This window comes from Vulpes lagopus, chromosome 1 (assembly GCF_018345385.1).
Source record: "Vulpes lagopus strain Blue_001 chromosome 1, ASM1834538v1, whole genome shotgun sequence".
Classification (NCBI taxonomy): domain Eukaryota; kingdom Metazoa; phylum Chordata; class Mammalia; order Carnivora; family Canidae; genus Vulpes; species Vulpes lagopus.
This window is the reverse complement of record NC_054824.1, coordinates 106,794,819-106,801,778: the sequence shown is the minus strand read 5'-3', so window position 1 is coordinate 106,801,778 and position 6,960 is coordinate 106,794,819. Positions and strand designations below refer to the sequence as shown.

Below are 6,960 nucleotides of genomic sequence, written 5' to 3'. Positions count from 1 at the left end.
ATCAAATAGCTCTTCTCTAATTTTTAGTTTTTTAAAAGATTTTATGTTGGGGCAGCTCGGGTGGCTCAGCGGTTTAGCGCCGCCTTCAGCCCAGGGTGTGATCCAGGGCCCCTGGATCAAGTCCCATGTCCAGCACCCTGCAAGGAGCCTGCTTCTCCCTCTGCCTGTGTCTCTGCCTCTCTCTCTCTCTCTCTCTCTGTGTGTGTGTGTGTCTCATGAATAAAATAAAATCCTTAAAAAAAAAAGAAAAGATTTTATGTTGAAGTCATCTCTATACTCACCGTGGGGCTGGCACTTGCCGCCCCGGGATCGAGTCGCACTGTCCCCCCGCTGAGCCAGCCAGGTGCCCCTGCTAAGTTTCAATCGCATTTTTTTTTTTTTTTTTTTTTTTGGGAGCAGCTCACTCTTTATTAATGGAAGGCCCTGGGTCACTTGGAGCTGGTGTACTTGGTGACGGCCTTGGTGCCCTCAGATACAGCATGCTTGGCCAGCTCTCCCGGCAGCAGCAGACGCACCGCTGTCTGGACCTCCCGGGATGTCAGTGTGGTCCGGCCCGAGTACTGGGCCAGCCGGGCAGCCTCGCCAGCCAGCCGTTCAAACACATCGTTCACAAATGAGTTCATGATGCTCATGGCCTTGGAAGAGATGCCGATGTCCGGGTGCACCTGCTTTAGCACCTTGTAGATATACATCGAGTAGGTTTCCTTGCGCCGGCTAGCTTTTTGGACTTCTTATCGCCAGAACCACGGCCCCTGCGGCCCCCGGACTGCGGGGACTCTGTCATCGAGTCGAGAGCCCTGTTTTTGGTTCACCACTCGGCCACACGCAGGGGAGAAGTAACCTGTCCCGAGGTCACTCCAGGAGAAGATCTCGGCCTGCCCCAAGCCTCGGGGGTTCTGGGAGTCAGCTTAGGAGAGCTGGGCGCAACTGTGCTTTGTTTTCGGCCACTAGAGCAGCCGGGCCTTCCTCACTCCCTTCCTTGTTCCTGATCGAAATATCTTTTGCTTCCTGCTGCCTCCACGGGTCGCCCTGGCCTCCTGGACAGGCCCCGGGTTCCAAACCAAAAGGAACCAAGAGAAGAGGTCCTACCTTGCCGTTGCTCTTGGGGCTGGGCAGGCGGCCACTGCTGGTTCCCCGGGGCCGCCAGCGGGGGGGGGGGGGGGGCGCGAGGCAGGGGACTTTCGGTTCATCAGGGTCCTCCCAGCAGACCCGCGGCCACCCCATGAGAACCTGGTGTTGGCTCACCCAAGGGTTTACAGAATCAGCTAAGCGAGAGAACCGGGACAGCATGCGGGCGTGTGCCCTGAGACATGACAGCTCGTTCACACTTCAAAGGACAATTAATTGAGAATTTGTAGAGGTGAAGGGCGCCTGGCTGGCTCTGTCAGGTAAGCTTGGGACCCTTGATTTTGGTCCAGGGATAATCTCAGGGTCCTGGGATGGAGGTCAGCGTCCGGCCCCACCTGGGCAGGGAACCTGATTAAGATTCTCTCTCTCAAAAAATAAAAAAAATTTAAAAAAAAAGAATTTCTAGAGGCAAATAGTATGAATGAAAACTCAGGCAGGCAGGGAGGAACTAAGTGTGTTCATTCGCTGCCATCTCCCATAGTCTGGCTTTCTACCCCACCCCACCACCAGCCCTTGAAACTGTTCCGACGGCAATAGGAATAAATCCTATGGCCACATCTCACTGTTCTTTCTCCTGAGTCCTTTGCAAAGCTGAATACTCTTGGTTACAATAATACCAGTTAACATTCATCCCGAGTTTGTTAAAGCGGGCGGCCTTCTAAGATCTTCTCCCTTTTTATCTCAGTCCATTACCAGAACAGCCCTGTGAGGAGGGTACTGTTATTTCCAAACTTACACAAGAGGGACTGGAGGCACAAAGAGGTTGAGTAACCTGCCTAAGGGCACAGGGGGACGTAGAGCCAGGAACTGACCCTGGGCATTCACCTCCAGAGCTCGTGCTAGCTTTGACCAGGCTGTACTCCTACAAGGGTGTCCAGGTCTTGATGCAGACTTCAGAAGGCAAGTTGGCCATGGGGGTGGAGAATGTGTTTCCACATTTGCAGAGCTAAAATTTTTAAAAGAGGTTCGTGGTGGACCTTGGTTCCTTTCATGACAAGATAAGATACATGATGCATTTGGCCATGTCCTCCCTATGGTAAAAAAAAAAAAAACTCTTGATCCTGGAACCCTGATCTTCCTTCCAGTGTCTGGTATAATTCAGACTCCTTAGGGCTCTGTTTGCCAAGTATACAGTTGGTTCTTTTGAGGCCACGATAGGTACAGGTCAGCATCATCCTCCTTTCCACCGAGACCCATGCTCCCTGAAGTCCTGGATTATCTGATGCCTGACCCAGGATGTCTGCATCCCCTGCCCAGAGATGTCACATGTCACCATGTGGGGGTGGGGGAGTGGGGTGAGGCAAAGTTTTATTGCAAAACACCTGAAAATCCATATGGAGACATGGTTCTACCCTTTTGCATGTACAAATCCTTGACCTATATTTCTTACAGACTGAATAAATAGTATGTGTCACACCTAAATTTTATGTGTAGGGGGGCTTGGGTGGCTCAGTGGTTAAGCATCTGCCTTCGGCTCAGGTCATGATCCTGGGGTCCTGGGATCGAGCCCCACCTGCTTACCAGGAAGTCTGCTTCTCCCTCTGCCCAGCCCCTCCTCCCTGCTCATTCTCTCTCTCTCTCTCTCAAAGAAATAAATAAAATCTCTAAAATAAATAAATATTTTTAAAAGTAAATAAATGTACATAGATATTGCTATGATCAAAAAGTAAAGTCGCTTAAGACACGAGTGACTTTTTGATGACAATAACTAACATGTCCATAGTATTTACTCTTTGCCAGGCTCTATCTTAAGCACTTTACAGGGATCAACTCATTTCATCCCCACAATAGTCTAGAAGAAAAGTATAATTACTATTATTATCCTCATTTTACTTATTGGAAGACTGAGACACAGAGAGGCCAGGTAGCTTGCCCAGGGCCATGCAGCTGGTAGGTTGCAGAGGCAGGATTTGACCACAGTGTGCAGGCTCTGAGCCATGCACTGCACAGCTTTTTGCTGGTCTGCATTTGCTCAACCTATGGATGCTAATCAAGAAAGTTCCAAGACCTTAGCTCTATGGAAAATGTCCCCTTTTTCTTAATAAACTTTTTACTTTGAAAAATAAAGTTTGTTGTTAGGTTTATGGAAGAGTTGCCGAGATAGCACAGAGAGTTCCCACTGGCTGCTCGGCCAGTTTCAGTTTCCCGGATACCACCATCTTCCGTTGGTGCATTTGTCAAAACTAAGAAACCAACAACGGTAAGTCACTGTTAACTAAACTCCAAATTTTGTTTGGGTCCACTGGTTTTTCCATGAATGTACTTTCTGCTGTGCTCCAGGACCAATCCAAGTCCCACACAGCGTGAGCTCTCAGGTCTCCTTCGAGTCCTCTGGTCTGTGATCATTTCTCAGACTCTTCTCACTTTTCATGACCTTGGCGGGCTTGAGGAGTTCTGGTCGGGTATTTGGCAAAATGTCCTTCAGTTTGGAATTGTCTGATGCTTTCTCACAATTAGACTGAAGTTTACAGGCTTTTTGAAAAGAATACCACAGAGATGAAGTCTTTCCCATCACATCATATTATATTGGATGTGATGGTTAATTTTATGTAAACCTGAGTGGGCAAAGGGATGCCCAGAGAGCTGGTAAAACATGGCTTCTGGGTCTGTCTGTGAGGGTGTTTCTGGAAGAGATTAGCATTTGAATTGGTAGACAGAGTAAAGCATAGGGCGCTCGCCAACGTGAGTGGGCCTCATCCAATCTGTCGAGGGCCCAAATAGAACAACAAAACAGAGGAAGGGCACATTTGCTTTTTTCTTGAATCGGGACACCCATCTTTCCCACCTCAGACATTGGCACTCCTGGTTCTCAGTCTTTGGGACTCAGACTTGAACTCACACCATCAGACCCTGATTCTCAGGCCTTTGGACTCTGGCTAAATTACATCATTGCTTTCTCCAGTTCACAGATGGCAGATCATAGAATTTGTCGGCCTCCATAACCATGTGAGCCAATAATAAATCTCCTTCTTATAATGAATCTCTCTCTCTCTCTCTTTCTCTCTTCTTTCTTTCTCTCTCTCTCTCTCTCATATTTTACATGGTTCTATTTCTCAATTTTTTTTTTTTTTTTTTTTTTTTTTTTTTTTTTATTTCTCAATTTTTGTGGAGAACCTGACTCATACAAAGGGGAGATACATGGCATCAGCATCACCGGTCATGTCATTTGGTCACTTGGTCACTTGGTTAACATGGTGTTTGCCAGATTTCCCCTGTGAAATGTGCCAGATTTCAACCAGCACTGAACCTGCTGGTTTCCCCTTTCTGCACTCTACCTTTGGAAGTAGGTTCCTAAGTCTGGCCCACATGTGGGATACGGACAGGAATAGGTTAAGGTCTCCCCCGGTGCCCTGCCTCAAAGTGGGGGTATCCATACACATTGTCTGGGATGCTTTTCTAAAGAAGACTTGTCTCTGCTCCTGCGTGTGTTCACTATTTGATCATCTGTTTATACCAATATGGACTCAAGTGTAAAAGCCCTTTTAGCGTTCAGTTCTGCTGCCTCTCCAGGAAGTCCTTGGCGCAGCTCCACCTGTGCCGGCCTGGTCACAGCATCTCCCCACTGTTGCCCACCCGGGCGTGGCTCATCTGCCCTCCACACTCGGTCTTGCAGCTATTTCAAGGCCCAGAGTATCTCACACATGCCTTTCCTCCACCGAAGTTCGACACATTTTTCAGTGACCAGCTCTGAAGCACCTCTTTAATGAAACACCCCCCAGCTCCAAGCTTCTCTCTCTCTGTGTCTCTCTCTTCAACTTCCAGCGAACACTAAGTGACTGCATTATCCAAACTGGCACTTCTGTTGCCAGCAGTACACCTCTTATAATTCTATAAGCTCCTTAAGGAAAGAGAACATATTCTCTTTTCTTTTTTCGTCCCCTCCAAATAGCAGATGTCCAACGATTCAATTCATGGAACGGAACAGAATCAGAAGATCAAATTCTAAAAGAACAAATCCAGGTAGACCTGGATAAATTCTTTAGACCATACAGTTTCCCAAGAACAAAAGAGCAATTTTATTTCATGGCCAATTTAGAATTTTCCTGTCATTTCCTTCACACCAATCTGAAGGCCTTTATCTTCCTCTGGGCCAAATGCCAAGTCTGTTCTTATCCATGATCCAAAGTACCTAATCCTTTTCTTTTCTTTTGCAGATTTTGTTAGCCAATTTGACCAACGTTCATAATTAAATTGACTAATTACAAAATGCACTTATATTTATAAGGCATGTGTGAGTTATTGGCCCTGGCAAGCTGTGTGCAAGAAGCAGAATTGTTTCCCTGGTGCTCCATATGAAAAACAGCCTGTGGAGTGTAACACTCTGGGATTATAAATGCTTGTCTTCAGCAGAAAACGTGGGATGACCTGAGGGGTATGCAGGACATCCTCTGATTCCACACATCATGTTGTCACAATAATCCCCTGGTCCTCGGGGCACCTGTTCCAGAAGGGCCTGATCACACAGAATCGGCCAACAGTGCCGGGGTCAGGCCTGACTCCTACACCAGCCTTGAAAGAGAACTTCCTGCTGGCCTGACCAAGCCTGTTGGGTGTGCTTTGGAGGAAGGGTTGATGGGAAAGGGGCTGTTCCTTTCATTACCTGGCAAACGTCTGACCGAAGGACCCAGCTCAAAGCTGAGTCTGTGTTCACTGAAATGACCCTTTCAGAGCAGCTAGATGCTGTTCTCCTAGCTGCATGACCAGCTCTTGAAGTAAGTAATAGGATATTCATTACTTCAGTGGCTCTCAAATGCAGCTTTTGGCCTTCTTGGGAGACTTTCTTTCACAGGAACCTGCCCACTATGAAATCGCCTGCCTGGCTCCCTAGGTCTCTCAGGCAGCACTAGGGAGGTCATTCCAAGCCAGTTACAGGAACTATAAGGTCATGAGAACCTCCTTCATATGGTGTTGCTTTCTATTGACAATGTTTCCACCCTCAGCTCTGTGAGTAGAATTGCTAAGAATGTTCCCCTATGTCTGCTCCAAAGAAGGGCTCCTTTTCCCATGCTTGGGAACTGGGCATTGGGCAGTTAAAGCACCAGGGCTTCTATTCATGAATTCATAACACTGACTACATTGTTCACAGACTGGACATAAGCATAAAATTATTGTACAATGGTTGCCAAGTGTTGCATTGGCAGAGAAAATCTGCTCCAAATCTTAATGCCAAATGTCCAAGTTACCTCATTAGGATTGTACCTTTCAAGTCCTGGAAAGAGATGGAAATTTTACAAACCACTTACTAAGTAAATTCAGGGTTCTCTTCCCATCTCAAGTTAAGAAGAAAGAACACAAACTTGGGTATATAAGAGTTGAGAGACTAAACTCTGACCTAGGAAATGTGCTCCCACCTCCTACCCTACGAAAGGATGACCACGAGGCTTCCTGAAAGTTCCTCAGAGGCTGCTCCCATGTCTCCAAGTCTTGCACAGCCAATAAAGGACCAATAGTTTTAGTGTTGCATTTTCAGTTTGTGATGATGGATTTTCTGTGCCAACTTGGCTGGGCCATAATGCCCAGTTAGTCAAACATTATTCTAGATGTTTCTGTGAATGTGGTTTTTGAATGAGATTAACATTTAAATTGGTGGACCTTTTGTGTAAAGCAGGTTGCCCTCCATAATGTGACTGGGCTTCATCCCTTCAGTTGAGGGGCTTAATAAAACAAGGACTGACCTCTCCTGAGCAAGAAGGAATTTTGTCAGCGAACTGGACTCAGGTCAAACGCTTCCCTGGGTCTCCAGCCTGCTGGCCTCCTCTGTGGGATTTGGACTCACCATGCCAGCCTCCACAACTGCATGAGCCAATGTCTTAAAATAAATCTCCCTCCATA

The 6,960-nt window shown here is 47.1% G+C and overlaps 1 pseudogene; it reads right to left on the bottom strand.

The window, feature by feature from the left end:
* Positions 1-428: 428 nt before the first annotated feature.
* On the bottom strand, positions 429-784 carry LOC121487338 (annotated as a pseudogene).
* Positions 785-6,960: the final 6,176 nt, after the last annotated feature.